Here is a 23,736-nt window from a genome sequence, read left to right as displayed (position 1 = left end):
TTCGCTCATTTCAATGGGAGTTTGCTGCCGTAATTGGCAAGAAAAAGACCGTCTTCGATCCCAAATACTGCGCCAATTCTGTTCAGAATAAAGTCCTCAAAGCATCTGGTTTCATGTTATTCCGTGTGGGGGTGGGGCGACTCCTAATGTGGGCTAAAGCGTGCTTAGCACGCAACATGTAGCTTAGCCTAGCAGAGTACAAGTCACCCTTGATGTTTACCATCGACTTCGACTCGCCGGCGGCTGGATCTGCCAGTTTCATCCGGCTTTCGGTTGACCAGGCATCTTACTCCGTGATATGGACCCTTTAAACTAAATAATAGCATAATACAGCTTGAAATAGAGTTGTCACTTGATGTATTTGAAATAAGGTCTGAACAATGCTTGACTTGCACCTAGATGTTAACAAAGTAAACAAAGGAGGCACATAATGAGTATCTGTAATGCTACCCAAAACCAAATGCAACTCTATGAAATCCAACTGTAGCTATAAGGTTTGAACCGACTAGTCTATGTGTTGACTTTGGGCCTCCACAATGGTGGTTATAACTTGAAGTCGACTTATCGACAATCACGTGTTTGACAGATGCCTCACTGAAACCAGAAAGTAGTAATTGGTTGGTGCAGCAAACTATGTTATGTTTCAAAAGTGTTCAAATATTTCACTAATAATGAGACTGGTAGCACGATCACTTGCAAAATACATAATTCTACCCTCAAATATATAACAAGCCTTGAAGCCATTTGCAAAAGGTTAATAATGCTAGCCGAGTAGTCTGTATTCACCAGACATGGACAATTTGCAAGATTTTGCTCGTCCGTCATTCCTCAACTCCCTCAACTTGGATTATTTATTTATTGTTTTGTTTTTTTTCTTTTTCTTTACTGTACAAACAATGTATATAACCAAGCCTTTCTCCTTATGCTTGCGGCCACTTGCTTTGTTTCCTTTTACTTTTATAGCTGCAAATCCTCCACATGCAATGTTGTTGACCCAAGCTCCATGACCTATACGCCCAACTCTTGTGTTGATTTTATTTTTATAAAACTCTTGGGTGGACACACCCACATCTCTGCATTAATAGCACAAATGTTCTTGCGTTAGGAGTGAAAGGTGCAGCATTGTACAGCAGCCCAGCCTGTATGAATCCTCCAAAATTGTGAATCTTCAGTTTTTGTTATTTTCATGCCGGTCAATAGAAACTGTGGCACCAGTTATGAGGAGAAATAACCAGATTGTTGGACTGTCCACTGTCACAAGTTTGTATTTAATTCCCAATTGTGGAATTTTTATGAGGCTTGAATTCCATAGAGAGTTATTTGTGAAATATGAAGTGTGTATAAAGCGCTTTGTGACAGCTACGGCTGTTTGAAAGCGCTATATAAATAAAGATTACTTGACTTGCCTTTATTTGAACATACTTAAATATGATTGAACATACTAGCACATATGTTGAAACGTACTTGAAAATATGTTAAAGCACATTTGCAAATATGTTTGAACATACTTGCAAATGCCTTTAAACGTATTTGTAGTACTCATACTGTATAGCATTTACAGTACAGTCCCGACATAACGGACTCACAATAGACTGAAGAATAAATAATACATATCCGGTTCCGCAGTATTTCATCAATATGTATTGCTATTGATTTTGAATGTATGAATGTGTTGCCATAAAAAAACAAACTAACAAAAAACAATAAAAAAAACAATGGGAGGTTCTAGAGGGAGTCTGCATTCCGTGGCACCATGGTAGACTGAACTTGACGTCTGGAATCTCCGTTGAAGTCAAGTCAAGTCGGGTTCATTTTGTCTAGCTATCACAAAGGTTTACCTGTATTGAGTTGGACTCACCCTGCTAGTAAATATGAGTATATTGCAGTTCAATTAACTGGCCCCAGATAATGGTTTTAATGAGTAAGTAACAGTAAGAGCGTACTGAAGATCTAGCCTCTGATGATACTGTTTCTTGCGTCCTGTCAGACATTGTCAGACACTCTATAATGTAATAATATCCTTAAAATGTAACAATGCCTAAAAATGTAATAACCTTTGCACTTACCTCTATCAAAAATGTAATAAACCCCAATAATGTAATAATTTCACCAGTAATGCAGTAAAAAAATAAATAAATAAATAAAATCCTGATACTGTAATAGCATTGTACCAATACTGGAATACCTCAGTTATTACATTGTTATATCATATATATTTATCATATCCCAGAAGCCTGGGATATGGCAGAGCAGTTTTAATCAAGTGGGCAGAGCTTAATTTGATTGTTAAAAATACACTTTGGGGGTTTAGATAAACTCTGAAACACTTAATACCAAAATGTTGACATGCCCCTTTTTGGTATGAATGTATATAAAATGCTTTTATTATCAAAATTCAAAATATAGACTTTGGACTAAAAATGAACATATTTATTACATTATCTGTCAAGTTTTGCATGATCAGTTTTGATGTAATAAAGTCTCAATAATGTAATAACTGAGGTATTACATTATATGTAAACATGTTATTACAATATCAATCAGGATTTTTTTTATTATTATTTGGTAAAATGATTTGGTTTTATTACATTTTTTTTTGATTAAGTGCAAATTTTATCACATTTGAAGCATTGTTACATTTTCAGCAAACTATTACATTCGAGGATGCTATAAGGGTCCTGAGTAAGTATTCCTCTGCCAAAGGAATCTGGTGGTAACCACATAGCAGGTCAAACAATGGTTTGCACAATTATAAACCTTAGGCACTTTTATGTTGTTCGAAGCAAGGCTCGGTCTCCGTGTTCTATGAATATAGGACAATTACTATGCACATATCTTGACTCATGCACAGATAAATAACATGCTATTCCACATAACTCTGGAAAATGTCAGTGAAGTGAAGTGTCAATTGTGATGATATTCTCTGTTAATTTATAAGTATATAAATTGATATTACATTGACCTTACAGTGACTAGGAAGTTTGCAGGATAAAGTCCATTAAATCTTTTGCCTGATCACTTTGCTCATTAGCATGTAGACATGCCTACCTGTAGGACTACGCGGCAGATTTTCAAACTGTTGAGTCGCATTGTTACGTTGTCTGAGGACATCAGTGTACTTGAGTCAAATGTTTTTGGGCCTCCTTAATTGTTTTGGTGAACGTTACTCAAAAGTAACATTACAATTGAACACAGTTGTCAGGAAATGAATTACGATGTTTATCTAAGCTATCTTGCCATCTTTCTATTTGGTTATTTCTTTGACCTCAATAACCTTGGTCACTTTGTATCTGATGTCAGAAATGGTCCCTATAAGATTTGTTGAATTAAAACTGCAACCTTATCGACAAGAAAAACCTGAAGGAAGAAGTGGAATAAGGTCAATGAGCAACTTCAGTCCAGCCTCTTCAAATCTGTCAAGTACCTTTGAGCAGCCTTTCTCCATGCTACTTGAAGAACCTGCCCAACATAATCAGATCATCCAAATGTAGTATGACCTCTAATATGTTAATGTCCCCCACAGCTTTTTCCCAAAGCCTTTTGAAGTATGGCTGTGGCCCTTATGACCCAATATGAAACACTAGCTGGGATATTAATACAGTATATACTGGAGTACACTTAATAGTTTGCCTTTGTTTTTTTGTTTTTTTTATAGGTTCTCATTAAATGAAGACACATTAAGACCTGTTCAGCTCACTGACATCCTTCAGTAAGTAGGTAATGTTTTAGTCAGTCCATTTTCTGGATCCTTTTAAATCATTGTACCCTTCACCACGTTAGCCACTCATCACATTCTGAATGACAGTAAAAAAATGTACTGACCTCTTGACAGCAACTATTATATCGTCATCATTTTAATTTTGTAGGCTTACAAACAGCAAAAGTGCATATGATTTTTCAATATAATTTAGGACCGCATGACAGGACTTTTGGGCATGATCTTACACTGTGGTCTTTTAGTAAATCACTTTAATCCCATTTACTAGTAGAATTAGAGACTGTCAGTTCAAGTGAGGGCTTGGTTTACTAAGTGGACTATATGTAGGGTGGCTTGACCACTGTGTATTACCACTTGGGTATCAGTGTCAGGATGGGGGGGTGCATGGACGTGGGTGGGTGGACCCAGGTGCAGAGACCAGACCGTGGGCGCCACTTGCCAGAACATGGGGCCACTTGTCAGAATGTGGGGCCACTTGCCAGGACATAGGGCCACTTGACAGTGACATGACGTGGGGCCACTTGACAAGACGTGGGGCCACTTGACAGGACGTGGGAGAGACTTGGCTTGACAATGTGGGGGTGGAAGACTTGGCTTGACAAGGTGGAGAGACTTGACTTGGACACAGGGAGACTTGGCTTGGACATGGGGAGACTTGGCTTGGACATGGGGAGACTTGGCTTGGACATGGGGAGACTTGGCTTGGACATTGGGAGACTTGGCTGGACAAGGGGAGACTTGGCTGGACAAGGGTAGACTTGGCTGGAACGTGGAGCGAGACACACTTGGCTTGGACATGGGGAGACTTGGCTTGGACATGGGGAGACTTGACTTGGACATGGGGAGACTTGGCTTGGACATGGGGAGACTTGGCTTGGACATGGGGAGACTTGGCTTGGACATTGGGAGACTTGGCTGGACAAGGGGAGACTTGGCTGGACAAGGGGAGACTTGGCTGGAACGTGGAGCGCGACACACTTGGCTTGGACATGGGGAGACTTGGCTTGGACATGAGGAGACTTGACTTGGACATGGGGAGACTTGGCTTGGACATGAGGAGACTTGGCTTGGACATGGGGAGACTTGGCTTGGACATGCGGAGACTTGGCTTGGACATGAGGAGACTTGGCTTGGACAAGGGGAGACTTGGCTGGACAAAGGGAGACTTGGCTTGGACAAGGGGAGACTTGACTTGGACAAGGGAAGACTTGGCTGAACAAGGGAAGACTTGGCTGGACAAGGGGAGACTTGGCTTGGACAAGGGGAGACTTGACTGTGACGACGATATGACAGGACAAGACAGAACCTAACGTGACAAAACAGACTGGAACACGATGCGACCTAACCGTGACAATGCTCCCACACAGAGTGAACACACAGCACAGACTAAATACACCAAACTAACGAGACACTAACAAGACACACCTGGGGAACACAATAGGCAGATAATAATTGGTAACATATATGGGGAAGGGAGACACACACAGGTGGACGGGGTTAACCATGACAGACAAGGGGAGACAAACCAGACAAAAGACAACATCAACACCCAAAAACCCAACCCCACCGAACCGAAACGTGACAATCAGCACCCATCTACAGTACTGCAACATTTAGAATAAGTTCTGTATTTTACTTTCACTTATAGTCAATAAATTACATCCTGATATGATAATGGACTCTCAACAGTATGATAAATGGTTAGTGAGGGGACAACACTAAAAAGGGCCCACAGTATGTATTCTCTTAGAATGTATCTGGCCTTGACAGCTCTCTGAGTAATTTATTTTTTGAGAGCAAAGTTATTTAAATTATCATTTCATTCTCTGACTCACCTTGAAATGAATAGCCTTTCCTCATTAGTGAGAGTGGAACCGTGGGGTTGTATTGAACACAGCCCTAGGTCACAACACTCAAACGAACCAAACTCGATTAATTTCAGGTCTTTGAGCTGCTGCCGTGTAGGGAATTGAGCCACATGGAAAACAACGCATTTCTCTGTGTTTCAAAGAGTCTTCCGGTGTGTTTTACATTGTGTATCAATTTAAAAAAAAAAAAAAAAAAAAAAAAAAACTCACTCTTAATATATGTGAGCAGCATGTGGTCTTTTGCTTCTAACATGATGCATTTTAAAGTTCACTTGCAGTTTTTTTTTTAAGTTTGCTCATTACCATGAATTTCTATTTTCAATGCATGTGGAGTGTATGTAGCATAGCTGTGTCAGATCAGATTCTAGTTACAACGGGGGACAAAAAAAATAAATAAATAATAAAAAAATAACTTCTCATCTGTTGGTAGCGACTTTTAAGATGACCATTGAGGTAGCCGAAAAAAAAAGTGAGATCAAGAGATCAACCAGGGTCATGTTGAGAATAGCTGATTTCCTCACAATTTTAAACAGATTTGTGAATAATGATGAAACTTAGCTATATTCTAATGCTAATTACTGCAAAGCGAAAACAGATAGAAATATATGTTTTATTATTGATGAAAGACACAATATTCTGTGGGCCTTGCAAAATCAACATCCAGTAAAACAGCCAGGAGCGGAGGGGGTTGCTTCAGTGAAAATGGCTGGGAGTGAATGAGTTAAGTTAGAAGTATCTGAGTATCTGTTACCCACATGTCTAGCCACAGCCAATCCGCTCAATTGCCTTTCTATTAAAGCCAAACTGAGAAATGTGTGTTTGTCGGATTATTACCTCTGTTCCTCGATGCATCTCCACAACCCAAGGGGGCTTGGCGTCTTGTGATTCTCGATGCATTCTCATTATTTCTTGTCTAGTCAAGTTTGTTCTACACCTCTCGATGTTATGCAAATAAAGAGTTAAAATCTTATTTGTGTCTGCGCTTTTGGGATCCAACCTCAGAACATAACAAAGCCTGTATCTGTCATTCTTTATCATTTGGATGTGTAAAGTTCAGATGGGACCTTTCACCGGTTCTTTTATCTTAAACGCTCTCTATACTAATAATAGCAACCAGGATATGCATATTCTCATTTGAACTGTTTACTGGATACCAGAAAAATCAAGTACACAGCTGTGGAGCCTTATCTGCTGAATGCGGAAGAAGGCCTGATCTATTCAAAATGGTCTCTAATCTTATACTGTCTTCGCCGCCCACCCACACGAGGGACGGCTCAGCCTAGTCCATGTGAAAATGTGTGACCTCTGATGGTCTTAACTGGTTTCGACTGGATAAGTGTGCCAGAGTGCAGATAGATAAAAAGTAAGGTCAGGCCACAACGACACAATGGCCTAGCTCAAGTCACCTTCAAGCTCAAGTCATCTAGTCATTAAGAGGCCTAACGTGTCGTAAACGCTTGTGATGTCCATAACCTTTTTTCACAGTACTCTAAGTAGTTGGCATGTCATGTTTGTGTGATCTCAATAATGGTACATTAAAATATATTCTATAGCTGCAACTGTCTTATGGGTAAATATTTCACTGAAAAGCTAAGTATGGATCTGAATTCAGAGGATTAGCGGATGCACACAGATGACACTGACGCTCTTTCGTAGTTGAGATTTATGCAGTTGAGGGGGCAGTGGAGCGCAATGAACTGCAAGCCTTCATTAAAAGCTTTTCACAAAGAACTCTCTTGCGGTAAATATTTCAAAAAGAAATTGCATGTGTTTCTAATTTGCCAATACATAAAACACACTTCACCAATGATTGCAGCATGAAACGGAACAAGTGGAACTAACAGACAGATAACCTGCAACACAGAGACAATCAAACAGACACAGGTGATAACATATCCAGGCAAGAAGGCAACGGAGTTGGGTGCAATGTGTGTTGGGCTTCCGTAGCAAGGCCTGATGTAATACGACGCAAAACGGCAATGTGGAACTCTTATTTGGTGGTCTGGTGAAATGGTGGACTCCTATTTACTTGATAATCATATACACAAACTACTTCGACTACTTTTAGAGTGTGTGTACAGTATAGTATTGGGCGAGTCTACCCTGTCTCAATTTGAAATCCTTTTTAAATCTGAAATAATAATCTAAAACTCTCACAGGACAGCCTACCAAAGCCATGGAGCAGGGAATAGTAGCTATCCATGGTGCTGAAATATGCTTCTCCTTCAGCACTGTACTTGAAATCATTCATCGGATTCCATAATGAGCAACACGGCTGCAAATAAATAACTCATAACCGCTGAGGTTCCCCCGGGAGAATCTTCCTCAAACATATCTGTCAGGTGTATGTGTCTATTAAAGCTACTCGAACAGGTGGAGACGACGATACCTGCGGGATTCTTGCTGTGGTGAGACGTTTGAAATCAAAGAAATGGATGGAATGAGAATGTGAGATCTCGCACTGTAGCTTTTGTGGAAGGTTTGGTTGTGTTCGGCAAAAGCTCCACAGGAAGACACTTTTGATCTACGGCCATGATATTTCTGTTATTGTATGTTGAAGCTTTAGGAAAATAAATGTGCATAAGTGAAATGTTTGAGTAATTTCATAGGTATAGAACACCCTGATTAGCTGTTACAGTGGCGTCATGGCACAGTGGCATTTCCCATCTGAATATAAAAAGCAGTCCACCCCATTTACAGGGTTATAGGTGATCTGTAGCCTATCTCCGATGTTCTATGGCAAAAGACAGGGTTACACCCTGGACTCATCGCAAATCAATCACGTGACATACAAATAACTAACACTCAAAGATTTTTAGACTCGCCTAAGCCAGGTCTAAGTGGTTATGCAGGTGGTGTAACAACATTTTGGATGGATTTGATCGAGACTAGGGGTGGGAACCTCTGAGTACCTCATGATATGATACGATTAGCAATACAAGGCTCACGATAACTGTCTCACGATATGACGCTACCGTAATTATCGATATAATGGTCAGGTAATAAGTCCACGATAATCTACGATAATCTACGATAAAACTACAAATTATCACTGAAACATAATTTTAAAACTGGTGTCTTCTTCACAGAGTACTTTAGTGTATTTTTTTTTAAACAAATACAAATGTCTTCTTAACGTTCTGTGAACATTTCAGTCGGTTACATAGTCAATTGTTTCATTTTTTTTGTTTTGTGTAACATTGCAGAATTAAATAAATAAAATATTAAATCCAATTAAATCAAGATTAATATTCATCAGAAATTGTGTGCTTCAAAAAGTCAAAACATAAATTATGTTTTAAAATGTTATAATTGACAATATAAGACACATTTTTCATAGAAACATATGCAAAACTGTCAGTTGCTGGTAGGGATGTCACGATAATGGCAATATCGTGATATCGCGATATTAAAACTGCTACAATATCGTCGTCGCCATGTTCACAATATTTAAAAGGACCACATTTGTTAAAAAAGTCAGGTTGATTTCCATTTGTGCAGTTCTAGCACCCTCTAGTGGCTATTTTATTAGTGCAATTTAATTTTCATTAGGGATGTTTTGGCCTTCTATGTTTAAAATCTATGCTAATTGTCAGACAAAGGGGAACCTAATTTGCTTGTGAAGCGATCACTGTGTGCTTGCATTACCAAGTGCCTCAATATTGTTATTAGTATTGTAAGGTGGTTTATATGCATTGCTGTTATGTACAAAAGCACAATATTGTTGTTGTTTTTTTAGTATGAGCTCTCTTGATAAAATATTGCGATATTTGCGTAGGCGTGTCGATAAGCTGTCGGGAGACAAAGTATCCCGATTCATTTGACAGTATTGTGGCCGATCCCCCTGAATCATTGTAGAGCGCACAGCCGCACACACAGCAGATATACACGTAGAAACGTTTTACATTTATATTGGCAAATAAAGTATGTGAAGGCTGTTTCATGCCCGCGACTACCTGATGTCAACCTGAACGTGTCTGCTATCGTTCTCTTTCTCCGTTATCAGTCCGGTGCGGAGTCTGTGTGTGAGTGGCACTGCCTGTGATATGATCCAGGCTGTACATCTCAGTAGGTCGGAATCGGCAACTCAGACAAGGTCAGCACGTTGCTCCTGATGGCAAGTATCACTCTTTGACTACTGGCAGCAAAAATCGGTTCTCCAATCGGTGATTCATGTGTCGTTGCCTGGCTTATTAAGTAAATGATATGTTGTAAAGCAAGTAACTTTAGTGATACATACAACATACATGTATTTTTGTAAAAATAGATAAATCAATAAATAAAAAAAACAGTACATCACATAATAATTCGGATGATTACTTTTTACATGTACCTTTTTTGTGTACGCTTTTTAGAGTTCATCTTGCAACATTTGTGAATGAACTGAAACAGGAATGAGATGCAGCAGACGTATTCTGCTTCAGGCAAAGTTTGTGAAAACAAGGTCTTCGGGGACCATTAGTTTTGTTATTTTAATTACATCTTCCACAGCAATCATTTGAAATTGTAAAACATTAATGGAGCATAGAAAAAAAGGGCTAACAAATTCATCATTGCTTTAAACTTCATCCAGCTTCTAAAAAATAAAATCTTGTTTTTCTTGGTTCCAATGTGCCGACCCTCTACAGTGATATCCCCCCCCCCCCCAATCCTGCTTATAGTATACTGTATGTCCTATTTACTTTTGGGGTTGTTGGTTTGAATCTGTATGTCCTCACTGTGCTGCACTGTGTGGATTTTCTCTGCTTACTCGGTAGTGATTGACAAATGAGGCTTCATGTAGCACTTGTGATATATATATTTTTTTACTCCTCTAGATGGCATACTTGGCTTAAAGATGCAGTGGAAATGTAATCAATTTCCATTGCACTAACCGTTATATTTAAACCAAGCACAGCAGGGGTGTCAAACATTCGGCCCGCGGGCCGGATCAGGTCTGCAAATTGGTTGAATCCGGCCCAAAAGATGATTTTGTAAAGTAAAAAAAAACTAATTTGTAATGTCGGACTGATTAATCAGCCGGCCACAATCAAAACATATAAATTTGTAATTTCACAAGCAGTCCTCAGATGAGCAATGCAACTTGTACAGGGAATCGTGGTCCTGGATGTCATTATTTTACCCGCAACTTAAACTACGGTTTGTTTAATTATTATTATTTTTTGTAATCATACACTGACATAAATGTGTTAAATACGACACAAATTCAATTAATGGTAACACAAATAGATATGACAAGGATTAACGTCCTTATAACATCATTAATTGCGCCATGCAATGCATTCTGGGAACAATATATATGCAAAACGGGTCAATTTAACATGTCCGGAACGTATACCGGGAAAGTGTTGCTGCGTTCAATTTGCATTCGTGTTATTTTTCGGAACAATATGATTTTAGAGCTGGTCCATGAAAATCTGCGTATAAATGATGACAATTGTTTTTAAGTTATATACCGTTATTTTCCCGATGCGGCCCACTTCATAATATATTTTCATCCATGCGGCCCCTGAGCTAACATGAGTTTGACACCCCTGATCTAGAGGAATAAAAAAAATAATAATAATACAAGTGCTTGATGAAGCTTCATTTTTTCCATCACCAGTACTCGGGTTTCCTCACAGATTAAAAAAACATACTTTAAATTTTTCTTCGGTGTGCATTATTATATTTTATTCACTTTATTCTATGTTTCCTCTTATTATATTATATTGTATTTGAAGACTCAAAATGTGAAACAGAGTAGCATTTTTACAAGTTATGAGCGAATATCGATATCAAGTATCGCTATTGGGCCAATATCCAGCCTTATTTCAAGGTACCACTTTTGGCCATTTTCCTATCAGGGTAAGAATTAAAAATTAGAAACATAGAAAATCACCACTAATTTCATGCAATTTTAAGGAAAATACTTTATTGGGATACATAAATCTTTCTTTAAAATTGTCATTGTTTTTTGGGGGGATATTTTATTGAGTAAAAAATATTAGTTGTATTGGTACTTGGTATCAGTTTCGGTGACCACTCAAGAGCTGATTCTGGTATCGGTTTGAAAGAAAAGGGGTATCGGACATTTCTAATTTTTTACCATTGGTTGTTGTGAGGTTCTTCATGTGCGGCGAGGAGTGATGCCACACAAAACACACTGACTAATCATTGACTGCCTCCCTCCTAACTCTATAGATTGGACAAGATACAGCAGTGGTAAATCATTTCGGACCTACAGAAATTTAATAGGGATGTCACACTAAGGGCAATATCGTGATATTGTGATATTAAAACTGCCACAATATCGTCGTTGTCATGTTCACAATATTTAAAAGGAACAAATCTGTTTAAAAAAAAAAGTCAGGTTGATTTCCATTTGTGCAGTTCTAGCACCCTCTAGTGGCTAGTTTCTTCGTGCAATTTAATTTTCATTAGGGATGTTTTGGCCTTCTATGTTTAAAATCTATGCTAATTGTCAGATGAAGGGGAACCTAATTTGCTTGTGAAGCGATGAAGTAAGTGCCTCAGTATTGTTATTAGAGATTGTAGAGATTGTTTTTTTTTTTTTTTTTTTTTTTTTTTTTTTTTTTTTTAGTATGAGCTCTCTTTTTTTTTTTTTACAATATTGTGATCTTTTTTAAATATCGCCAACACCCCCACAATATCGTGATAATTATCGTATCATGGCCTTCATATCGTGATAATATCGTATCATGATGTTTGGATATCGTTACATCCCTAAAATTTAATAGGGGGAAAAGTGCCCAGTTCTACTGATTAATATACATTTTATTAGGATCAGAATTTCCTACCAGAAAATGTGCCTGAAACATGAAATTAAATTGAGTACCAAGACTGAAGTGTAACATAATTATTTTCTTCAAAAAATAATAACATTTGGTGAAATTGAATACATTTGTGATCCAGTGCTGAAGTAGCAGTAACACTTTTCCAGAGCAAAACACAAATACTTTTCCCGAGGAGGACTTCAGAGGTAATCTGAAAAGATGTAAATTGGCCAAAGGAAAGGAGGCAAAACTTAAATAAGTGTTGTGGGGAAAACACTTCAAACACTGTGGCCTGTTGGTGCAAAAGCATATATTCAAACTATTTCTTTGAGCTGAATGCGATTGATACATCTGTTATGCTTCTTGCATCCTGTATATAGCTATACAAGACACATTATTGCATTTGTTTCATCCTCTCATCCATCCTTCTCTCCTCTTCTTCATCCGTCTCACTCACTCCTCACTTTTGCTCTCATCTATTCACCATTTTGTTGCTGTTGGAATCTCTGCAGCTAAATTTCTTTATGGTAATGAAGCTAAGCCAGTAGTGCCAATGTTGACGCTGCAGGATACATTTGAAAACACTTAACTCTTCCAGGGGAAGTTTAGGCATTCTGCACTCAGCCTCGTTTTACCCCATCAACAAACACATTTGGGACATAGGTCGGCTTTAAGACAGACAAGAGGCTACAAAGTGTTTTGAAAATATTGTCGGAGAAATTATCTCATATAGTAGTAGTGCATTCAGCGTAGTGCATTCACTTCTATTTTTCTGACTAATTTTTGGGGGGAGCTTTGTTTTTTGTTTTTTTTTAGTATTTTCTTTTCTGTTTTTCTGAATATTTGTTTTCTGTTTTAGTGAATATTTTTTTCTGTCATTAAAAAAAGATATTTAGAAAAACAGGGAAAAATATTCAGAAAAACAGAAAAAAAATATTCAGAAAAACAGAAAAACTATATAAAAAAAACAGAAAAAAACATATTCCAAAAAAACGCACCAACTTCTGTTCTTCTGAGTATTTTTTTTAATTTTTTTTTACCTCTGAAGTCCAAGTGACTTGTTGCAGACCACTGACCTGTATATGACTGGAGCCGAAGCCCATACACACCAGTGCAAGCTGTAAAGTCACAGGGCGGCCATCTTGTTAGTCCCACCTTGCAAGCAGACAAACAAGATATTTTGAGTGTCTATAGTTTCCAACTATAATCTTATCTTTGGGTGAGAATTTACTTGATTCATTTTGGGGGTCGTTTATAATTAGGGGACAAGGGATTGGGGTGTTGCGGTAGAAAATAAGTTGAAGTGTGAGATTATAAAGACAGAGACAAAAAGCAAATAAAGTGTGAGAAAGTGGTTGATTAAAATTCGCAAGAAAACACACTTAAAAGTTTGTGCATTACCTTAGGCTGTTGCCTTTACTCCTGAGAGAAAGGAAGAGAAAAAAATGGAGTGAGTAGAGCCTATAAACAATCCCTCCTCTTCAGGCTTATGAGTTAAGCACTACCAGGGAAAATACCTCATTTATTCTACGGTATCTAGAAACTATTTTTAGGTTAATGTGCTAAAGTTCGATGAGCGGACACTTTCGGATTAAAACTGACTGAATTGTTGTAGTATCTGAGTAAAAGTGAATTGTGGGTCATTATCTAACACAACATGTCATTTCATTTTGTAATAGTAAACACGCATCACGGGCGGCACGGTAGTCGAGTGGTTAGCACGTCCGCTTCCCAGTTCTGAGGTCTCGGACCTTCCTGGGTGGAGTTTGCATGTTCTCCCCGAGCCAGCTGAGATAGGCGCCAGCACCCCCGCGACCCTTGTGAGGAAAAGGCGGTCAAGAAAATGGATGGATGGATGGATGGAAACACGCATCACATTCAGGTTAAATAAATTTTTTCAGCATTCAACCATGCTAACTCGCAGTAAACTGTTCAATTATAAATGCATTCCTTAAGCTTTTATGATTTTGATACTCTTGATTAAACAATAGATTATAATTCCTTGACCAAATATGGTTAACATTAAAGGGATACTTGACTCATTGAGCCATTTTCAGCAGTAAAAAGTTAATATTTTGTCCAGAATTAATTTGATAATCAATCATGGCTCACCTGTTTTCTGGGGTTGGTCAGCAAACTGAGCCATGATTGGTTATTACCTACTTCTAGTGTTGTTCCGATACCGATACTGTTATCGGTAGAGGTGCCGATACTGCATTAACACAGTGGTATCGGTATCGGTGACTACTCACAAGTTACATGCCAATACCATTAATTCCAATGCTAATATAGGATTTTGGATCCAGCCTCTTGTGTCTTGCTGGTGCACGGCATTCACTGGTATATGACATGTTCACTGCATGCCGATCAAAGATATCCTATTGGCCCTTGAATACTCTGAACCAATAGCAGGACAGCTTTTTCATGTTGAGGAAAAAAAACCTTAAAGAGATACTTCACTTCTTTAGCCCATTATATCAATAAAAAGTTAATATTTTGTCAATAATTAATTTGATACTTTCATTATTTTTCACGTACAATCAGTAACTTTAAAAACACATTTTGCAACTTGCTGTCGACTGAAAATGACATCACAAGGGCTCAGGTAACCAATCAGAGCTCAGCTTGTGAATGTCACATGACCAAACCTAGAAAACTGAGCTGTGATTGGTTACCTGAGCCCTTGTGATGTCATTTTCAGTCGACAGCAAGTTGCAAAATGTGTTTGTAAAGGTACTGATTGTACGTGAAAAATAATGAAAATATCTAATTTATTATAGGCAAAATATTAATGTTTGCCAAAAATGGCTAAATAAGTAAAGTATCCCTTTAAGTATCGGTATGGTATCGGTATCGGCCGATACTGCAAAGCTGGGTATCGGTATCGGGAGCCAAAAAAACGGTATCGGAACAACACTATCTACTTCCTCAGCACAGGTGATGTCATCATCAGACGACAGCAAGAGGAAGAAACAAATAGTTTTTAAAGATATTAATTGTACATGAAAAACTATTAAGTTATCAAATTAATTCTGGACAAAATATGAAATTTTCACTGCCCCAGTATCCCTTTAAGTATCAACTCATAAATAGTTTTTGGGTGTGTTTGGGTGTCAACCCAAGTTGGTTTTGTCATGTATTCCTCGTTTCTTCCCTTGTCTCGTTATGTCTAACGACGTCCACCTGAGCGTGTCTTCCCTTCCCAGTGTGTGACCAATCACTGTCCTCAGCCACTTGTGTTTCCCCCAGTTGTGTCGCTTTTGGTCATTAGTGTTGGTGTATTTAGTCTGTTGTGTTTGTCCAGTCAGGGTGGGTGCATTGCTGGTGTTACATGGGTCATGCTGGGTGTCTTCTCTGGTAAGCTTTGCAACTCAAGCTCTGTCACGTTAAGTCAAGCTCTGTCACGTTAAGTCAAGCTCTGTCACGTTAAGTCAAGCGCTGTCACGTTAAGTCAAGCGCTGTCACGTTAAGTCAAGCGCTGTCACGTTAAGTCAAGCGCTGTCACGTTAAGTCAAGCGCTGTCACGTTAAGTCAAGCGCTGTCACGTTAAGTCAAGCTCTGTCACGTTAAGTCAGGCTCTGTCACGTTAAGTCAAGCTCTGTCACGTTAAGTCAAGCTCTGTCACGTTAAGTCAAGCTCTGTCACGTTAAGTCAAGCTCTGTCACGTTAAGTCAAGTTCTGTCACGTCGAGTCGAGTCGAGCCGAGTCTAGCTGAGTCGAGTCTAGCTCTGTCGAGTTGAGTTGAATTCATGGTTTTCCTGACCACTTACCAATAAATCAGTACATTGGTTATTTCCTGTCCGATCAGTCTCCTCAATTTGGGTCCACATCTCTCACTCCACCCCCAAAGCATAATATGCACTTATCAACCCCCAAGCACATTTACTTACTTATGAAATAAATACATCACACCTATTGACAGTTTAGGACCCTCAATTAACACACAAGCACCAGGTGAGTATGCATGTTAACTCCACACAGGAAAGCTCACGATTTGTATTTATTTATTTATTTTGACTCAAACATGCGCATGACTTAACTCATATTTCACACTGATTTTTGGGGAATTGGATCGTTGTTGAGCTTGCTGGTTCATTTCCTGTTACACTTTACAATTATAAAATCTCTCTCATTTCAACTTCACTTTTCAATTGTCTTCAAAGAATGAAATCAGATCTCATGTCGGAAAACGTTGAGAATGAGGAGGAAGGAGGCATGTGAAGAACAACCTAAAAAAGCTCAAAGAAGAAAGACAGATGCAAAGGATCAAGTTTAGTAAACAGCTGAGCTCGTTTATTATTTCAGTCCTGTCAATCAGATATCCCTTGGCACTGTTTATGCAAACAAAGGCGTTATTGAATGAAATAATGTCTTGAAGATTGGCATTTTGCGTGATTAGCCTAATGGAAGCGCGTACTCGCAGTCATCGTGCTCATTTGCTTGTTTCAGTATGGGAGAATTATCCCTGATTGCATACATCCTGTACAACAGTGGTGTCCAAACTACGGCCCGGGGGCCATTTGCGGCCCACCGTCCATTTTTCAGTGGCCCGCGACATGTGCTAAAAATGGCATTTGACTCAGTTCAAATAAAATAAAAACAAAGAGGTGTGGACCAGGTCAAAGTAAGAAGGGAGGCTGTCGAAAAACACAGGTGCTATTAAAGGTTATTTTAGTTAACTAAAACTAACAAAAAAAAACTAAAATTCAAAAAATAATTTCGTGAACGAAATAAAAAAAAACGGAGATGCTTTTTAAAAAAGAAAACTAACTGAAACTACATTTTATGTTTACAAAACTAACTAAAACTGGCAAACGTCCTTCGTTTTAGTCTTTGGTAATTAACTTAATGCATGAGCCTTTGGGCATGATTTTAAATGTGATTTTTAGTAATTTATTTTGATTTAAACCGGAATAATGACGTCGCGCCCATGGTGTTTTTAAAATATTGTGCACAATACTACACATAAAACAAAACAAAACTAAAACTTACACTGAAACTTACTAAACTAAAACTAAGCATTTATTAAAGACCTAAAACTAATTTAAAAAAAATCAGAATCACCCTGAAAACTAATTAAAACTAACTAAATTAAAAAAACAAAATAAAAACTAAAATGAAAAATTCCAAAACTATAATAACCCTGCTGCCATATTACAAATAAATTGGTTTATATACTGTAGCATTTTTCTCAATATGCAAAAGCACAAATACATTATTTGTACAATTTTTAGGACTAACACACAGTTTCTCGTCATAACATTAATGTGGCCCTTGCGTCCTTCTGATTTTCTGGATGTGGCCCTCAAATGAAAAAGTTTGGACACCCCTGTTGTACAACCTGTATGCACCACTTTCATTGGTGATTTTGTATAGTGGCAGATCCAACTGTATGACGGCAAAGACGCTGCTCTGTTGAACAGGAAGTGGGATATTTATGCTCCATTCGAGGACGGTGGAAAAACAGATATATCACACTTGGAATCTCCCAGTTCCAACCTCAAAGCGTTCGAGGTGAATGTAAACGACAAAGATGGCTGATTCAGATCAACTGTTTTGTTCTGTCAGTCCGAATCACGTTGGGTTATGTAAAGTTACTTATTTGGATCCAAACAGGTCGCAAAAGCCATCATCATAATTCTGATGGTTGTAGTAGTTGGGTCACGCGCTTTCACCCCATGAAACTGTCACTGCATCTGTGAGTGTAGACAATATGATCATTGTGGTGTTGTTGCAGCGGCGTTGCAAGCTCATAAAGCTTTGAAGCACTCTGCTGCAGGCCTGCTGAGATTAGAAGGTGGCTGTTTGGCGCTTGGCTCCATTATTCAACGGCTGTTCTGCATTTTGTTTTGGAGCGAAACGCACACTGACATCAAAGGTAGAATGGGAGAGGGGAGGAACATGGCCTACTGTCTCCAAAAAGAAATACATGTTGCATTTATGTATTTCATTATCTGCCCCAGTAGCAAGGAGAAGAAAAAGGTAAACAGAGAGTGATGGAGAGGACTGGGGCTGATTGTGTTATCACAATGTTTACATTACACCCCGTTGGCTGAAAAGCCTGAGATGGATTAGAGCCACTAGAGGGAGGATGTGCATGTCTTTTGAATGTGGTGGTCTCAAAGTTGCATAAATTTTGAGTTTTACCTCAATTTTGTTTATTGTGGTTATACCCCCAGACACATATACTGTACGTATCTCCAGAGGTGGCAACTCCAGGTCCAGATAATAAACACCCTGCCACTGTTTGGCTATAGCCACAAGTGCTTTGACTCAATTGGCATTTCTTTTTTTGGGGGTGGAGCCAGTCATTGTGAACTTATGAAGTCACCCTTCTCTTTTGGAAGTCAGAATCCTTCCCATAATTCATTCTCCCTCCTCCTCCCAGTATTTTCTAGCACTGAATGGGTTATTAGCAATGTCTCTACATTCTATTGTGGTCATTAATACATGCCAGCTCTGTACAGTCCAACTCCTCTCTTCATTTATCCCAGCACGCCTTTCCAATTTAATCAAAACTGCAACACACACATGCACGAACAAGCAAAACTTTCAATGATGACTCGCGGACTACAAGGGTAATTTCCTTACTCATGTTCTGTGATACGGGTTTTCTCTGAGAAATTAATTTACCAGCCGTTACTTACAATGATTAATAGAGGTTATTTTTCATTTTTGTTTGTCCCTTTTTCCTATCACGCTGACCAGCCCATTGAGTTAAATGTGTTATGGAATAAAACGAATAGCGCTGCGAAATTAAAAAAAAAAAAAAAAAAAGAAAAACGTTTCTGAACTGCTGCACAAGCGTGGATTCACTCAGCTGGTTGCTTTAGCCTGATTGCAAGAATTTTAAGGCGTTCCCTTAATGTAAGAATAAAATTAATGATTTGATCTTTCCAAATATCTAGTTAAAGGGATAACTTCACTTTATTTAACCCATTATAGCAATAAAAAGTTAATATTTAGTAGTAGTAGTAATAGTAAAGTTGCCGACCCCTGACCTAGAAGAAAGAAGGTGCAGTCGCAGAGAATAGCAGGGGACCTACATGAAATATGGATTTATGGCGACAGGTGATTCTCACGCACAAAGACCATCCATCCATCTTCTACTGCTTATCCAAGGTCGGGTCGCGGGGGAGCAGCTTTAGGAGGGAAACCCAGACTTCCCTCTCCCCAGCCACTTCAACCAGCTCCTCTGGCGAGATCCCAAGGTGTTCCCAGGCCAGCCGAGAGACATAGTCTCTCCAACGTGTCCTGGGTCGTCCCGGGGCCTCCTGCCGGTAGACATGCCCGGAACACCTCTTCAGGGTGGCGTCCAGGAGGCATCCGAACCAGATGCCCGAGCCACCTCAGCTGGCTCCTCTCAACGCGGAGGAGCAGCGCCACAACTCTGATTCCCTCCCGGATGACCGAGCTTCTCACCCTATCTCTAAGGGAGAGCCCAGACACCCTGCGGAGGAAACTCATTTCGGCCGCTTGTATCCGGGATCTTGTTCTAGATCGACCGGTAAATCGAGAGCTTCGCCTTTCGACTCAGCTCTTTCTTCACCACGACGGACCGATTCCAGAGTCCGCATCACTGCAGACGCTGCACCGATCCGTCCTGCCCCCACTCGTGAACAAGACCCCAAGATACTTGAACTCCTCCACTTGGGGCAGGATCTCATCCCCGACCTGCAGACGACACTCTACCCTTTTCCGACTGAGGACCATGGTCTCGGATTTGGAGGTGCTGATCTTCATCCCAACCGCTTCACACTCGGCTGCTAGCCGCTCCAGTGAGAGTTGGAGATCCCAGCTTGATGAAGCCAACAGCACAAAATCTGCAAAAAGCAGATATGAAATGCTTGGGCCACAGAACCGGACCCCCTCAAGCCTCGGCTGCGCCTAGAAATTCTGTCCATAAAAGTTATGAACAGAATCGGTGACAACAGACTACAGAGAGATCACACTCCTCAGTCTCCCTGGTAAGGTCTATTCGGGGGTGCTGGAGAGGAGGGTCCATCGGGAAGTCGAATCTCGGATTCAGGAGGAGCAGTGTGGTTTTCGTTATGGTCGTGGAACAGTGGACCAGCTCTACACCCTCAGCAGGATCCTCGAGGGTGCGTAGGAGTTCGCTCAACCAGTCCACATGTGTTTTGTGGATTTGGAGAGGGTGTTCGACCGTGTCCCTTGGGGAGTCCTGTGATGGGTGCTTCGGGAGTACGGGGTATCGAGCACCCAGATACGGGCTGTTCGGTCCCTGTACGACCGTTGCCAGAGTCTGGTCCGCATTGCCGACAGTAAGTCGGATTTGTTTCCAGTGAAGGTTGGACTCCGCCAAGATTGCCCTTTGTCAGCACAAGGACCGTTCTATACAATACGTGACTAGTGGCTCGATTTAGCATTATGGTAAGTTACTCGTGGACTTTATATTTGTTCTGCGGTGCCGTATTATGTAGCCAAATTTCAGGAGAACGGCAATAATAGTTAAAAAAAAAAAATGTGGCTTCACGTTTATTCTTCCAGTATATCTCCAAAATACTACAGTTTTTGTGGTGCTCGTATCATTCATGGTAAACATTACCATAGTAACCGTTACGCTAACACATGACTCTGAATAGAATAACCTGCAGATGAATGGATTGATTAAAAAAGGGTGTGAGAGCAGAAGATATACCGATGGTGTAAACTGTAAAGGGAAGAGGTCGAGACTAATCCTCTACTCAGGTGTCAGAAGGGAGCGTTAGACATTGTAAATACTAAGTCCCATGCTGTTTACTGGTCAGGCCTAGTAGTTTTTTCATCTTACACCCTCCCGCCATCATTCCCCGTCTGAAAGTGCTGAATAAAAGCAGCATTATGCTTTCTATTGACATTCATTGAGAGACACCTTCAGGGATTTTAAATTACTTTCACTTTATGTGGCGACCTTCGAAAGCCTCCCTGCCCATACTGCCTCCCGCTCACTTCATGAATACGGCAACAGAGCAGCAGAAGCGGTTTTAGCAATTCAGCTCTTATTTGCTTGTCCACAGTGGCTTTACCTGCACTATCTCCTCGCCCAGGGGAGGGATTTAAACCCAGCGTGAGGGGGGGAAATGTATTTTCAAATACAAATCAAATAGAAAGCGGTGCATGGCCTTTTCGTCTGAAGGTGTGTTTGTCTGTGTATAAACATGCTATTTTATTTATTTATTTTATATTATTATTTTTTGCACTGGGGATGATGGGGCAATGTTCCTTTTCAGTGGCATATTACAATTTTGAATTGAATGGCTGTGGGTAACTGGTTCACATTATGGAAAGCTTATACAAGTTGCACTATTCCAGTCAAATACTTAGTTATTAGTTTATAGATATTACATTAAGATGAAGGTGGTGCTTGATTGTAGGGGCTTTGTTAAAGGTTCAACAGCAAAGACCATTGAGAGGACAAGAAGTCCCCATGAGCAGTGGAGCAAACACTAGGGATTGCAACAACTAGTCCTTGAAACATACTGAAAATGTAAATTACCCCCCAAAAAAGGTGTTGAATGGAAACAAAATTGCTCTCAATATTAAAATGTGATTCATTTCAACTGCTCAATTCATTCTTCAACTAAACAAAATTAATTTCCTTCCTTGTTCCTCCTCTTCCGTCGAGATGAAGTATCTAACAATCAAAATTGGTATGCAATCTGACATTTCATATTTGTCATCAGTAGACAGTGCAGATGCAAAAACTGAAACATCTTAATTTTCATCCTAATGCAAGCCTCATTTAGACTTAGACTTAGACTTAGACTTGACTTTATTAATCCCTTTGGGATGGCTCCCTCTGGGAAATTTACATGTCCAGCAGCAATAAGAACAGATAATAAAATAAAAAATAATTCAATCAATCAATAAATAAGGTTATTACACCAGAGATTGAATTAATAATAATAAAATAAAAATGCAATCAATCAATAAATAAGTTTATTACAACAGAGATTGAATTAATAATAAAATACAAATTCAATCAATAAATAAGGTTATTACAACAGAGATTGAAATAATAATAATTCAATCAATAAATAAGGTTATTACACCAGAGATTGAATGAATAATAAAAATTCAATCAATAAATAAGGCTATTACACCAGAGATTGAATTAAATAAATTAAAGTGCCATATTTGTTTTGGCACGCAACCTTACAAATTGTTAGATAAAAGAATATAAAACATCATGCCTGTTGGGGCAACTTTATTTAATAAAGCACTTTAAAACCATTGCTGCGTACAAAGTGTCGTACATGGAATTGAAATCAGTCATGCAGTAAAGACAAGCGAAACCAACAAAGTAAATCTAAGTAGGTAAGTAAGTTAAAAAAAATATATATTTCAATAAATTAATAAGCAGTAGGTAAGAGAATAAGTAGGTAAAATAAGTATCTGGGCATAGCTTCTATTTTTTTATTGTATTACTGGTGTATAAATGGACACTTAACTCTTTAACTGCCAAAAACGTTTAATAATGATAAGTAAAATCGCAATGTATGCCGCCATAAACGTTAAATGACGTAAATTACGTTATTTTTTTATTTTTATTTTTATTTTTTTTATATAATCAATGGGAAGTGCAACATGTAAGTGGAGCGCTGCCTGGTCAATGGATTGTGGAATCAAAAACACTATCTATGGCCAGCAGATGGCAGCATTGAATCTCTTTTCAATGTGCTGCCGGTGTACGTAATTACAATGAAACATGACGGAATCTGATGAAATTGGATGAAATCAAACGTTTTCAAGGATGGCGTGAGTGATCAAAGCCTTTGTCACATTAAACCTAATTTGCAGAGCGTCACAAAACCAAAATATTTTGTGTCAAAGTGACTGTCGTGGAGAAAATGTTTCTTCACAAAAAGTTTGTTTTCTCATCTTTTTCACTCAAATGACCTCTTTTCAAATGGTTATTATTACTAATGAACGGAATAAGGTAGAAACATCTTTTTTTTTTTTTCTTTTCTAATGAAAGAATGAAATGCGAGCTTTCATTTGGTACCCACATTGTATATGTAGTAAAAGTACACAATATTCTGTTTGATTTGAAAGATGAGTTAAAATACTCAAAATCGGCTGGCACTGTTTTTTGTTTTGTTTTGTTTGTTTTTTGATAATGTATGACAGTAAAAGAGTTAAACTCTAAAATCTTTGGATAATCATGCTTCTTACGACAATTGCATTGTCTGCTGTATGTATTGCATTGATGCATATTATTGTTGTGTGTAGTAAACAACTTAGTTGCAGACGTGATCATTGTTCTGTTAAATTTTATCTTGGTTATCAAATATCACTGATTATTCAAATAGACCGCAACAGTGTGGATTTGTAGAGAAAATATCCTGCAATAATAATATTTATGAGTAACATA

At 38.9% G+C, this 23,736-nt stretch overlaps 1 protein-coding gene across 9 annotated transcripts in view; it reads left to right on the top strand.

The window, feature by feature from the left end:
* The window catches only part of rbfox3a (RNA binding fox-1 homolog 3a), a 509,587-nt gene that overhangs the window by 156,975 nt on the left and 328,876 nt on the right, over window positions 1–23,736 (top strand). For 4 of the 9 annotated variants that reach the window (XM_077501745.1, XM_077501740.1, XM_077501736.1 and 1 more), the window contains exon 3: window positions 3,656–3,717. The exons of 3 other annotated variants lie outside the window; for them this stretch is intronic. The gene's annotated coding sequence lies outside the window, so the exon portion shown is untranslated. The remainder of the gene's footprint in view (window positions 1–3,655; window positions 3,718–23,736) is intronic. 2 more of the 9 variants (XM_077501738.1, XM_077501739.1) reach the window with 2 other exon arrangements.

This window comes from Festucalex cinctus, chromosome 17 (genome assembly GCF_051991245.1).
Source record: "Festucalex cinctus isolate MCC-2025b chromosome 17, RoL_Fcin_1.0, whole genome shotgun sequence".
NCBI classification, from domain to species: Eukaryota; Metazoa; Chordata; class Actinopteri; order Syngnathiformes; family Syngnathidae; genus Festucalex; species Festucalex cinctus.
Note: the sequence above shows the minus strand (reverse complement) of the source record. Positions and strands in the feature narration are given on the sequence as shown.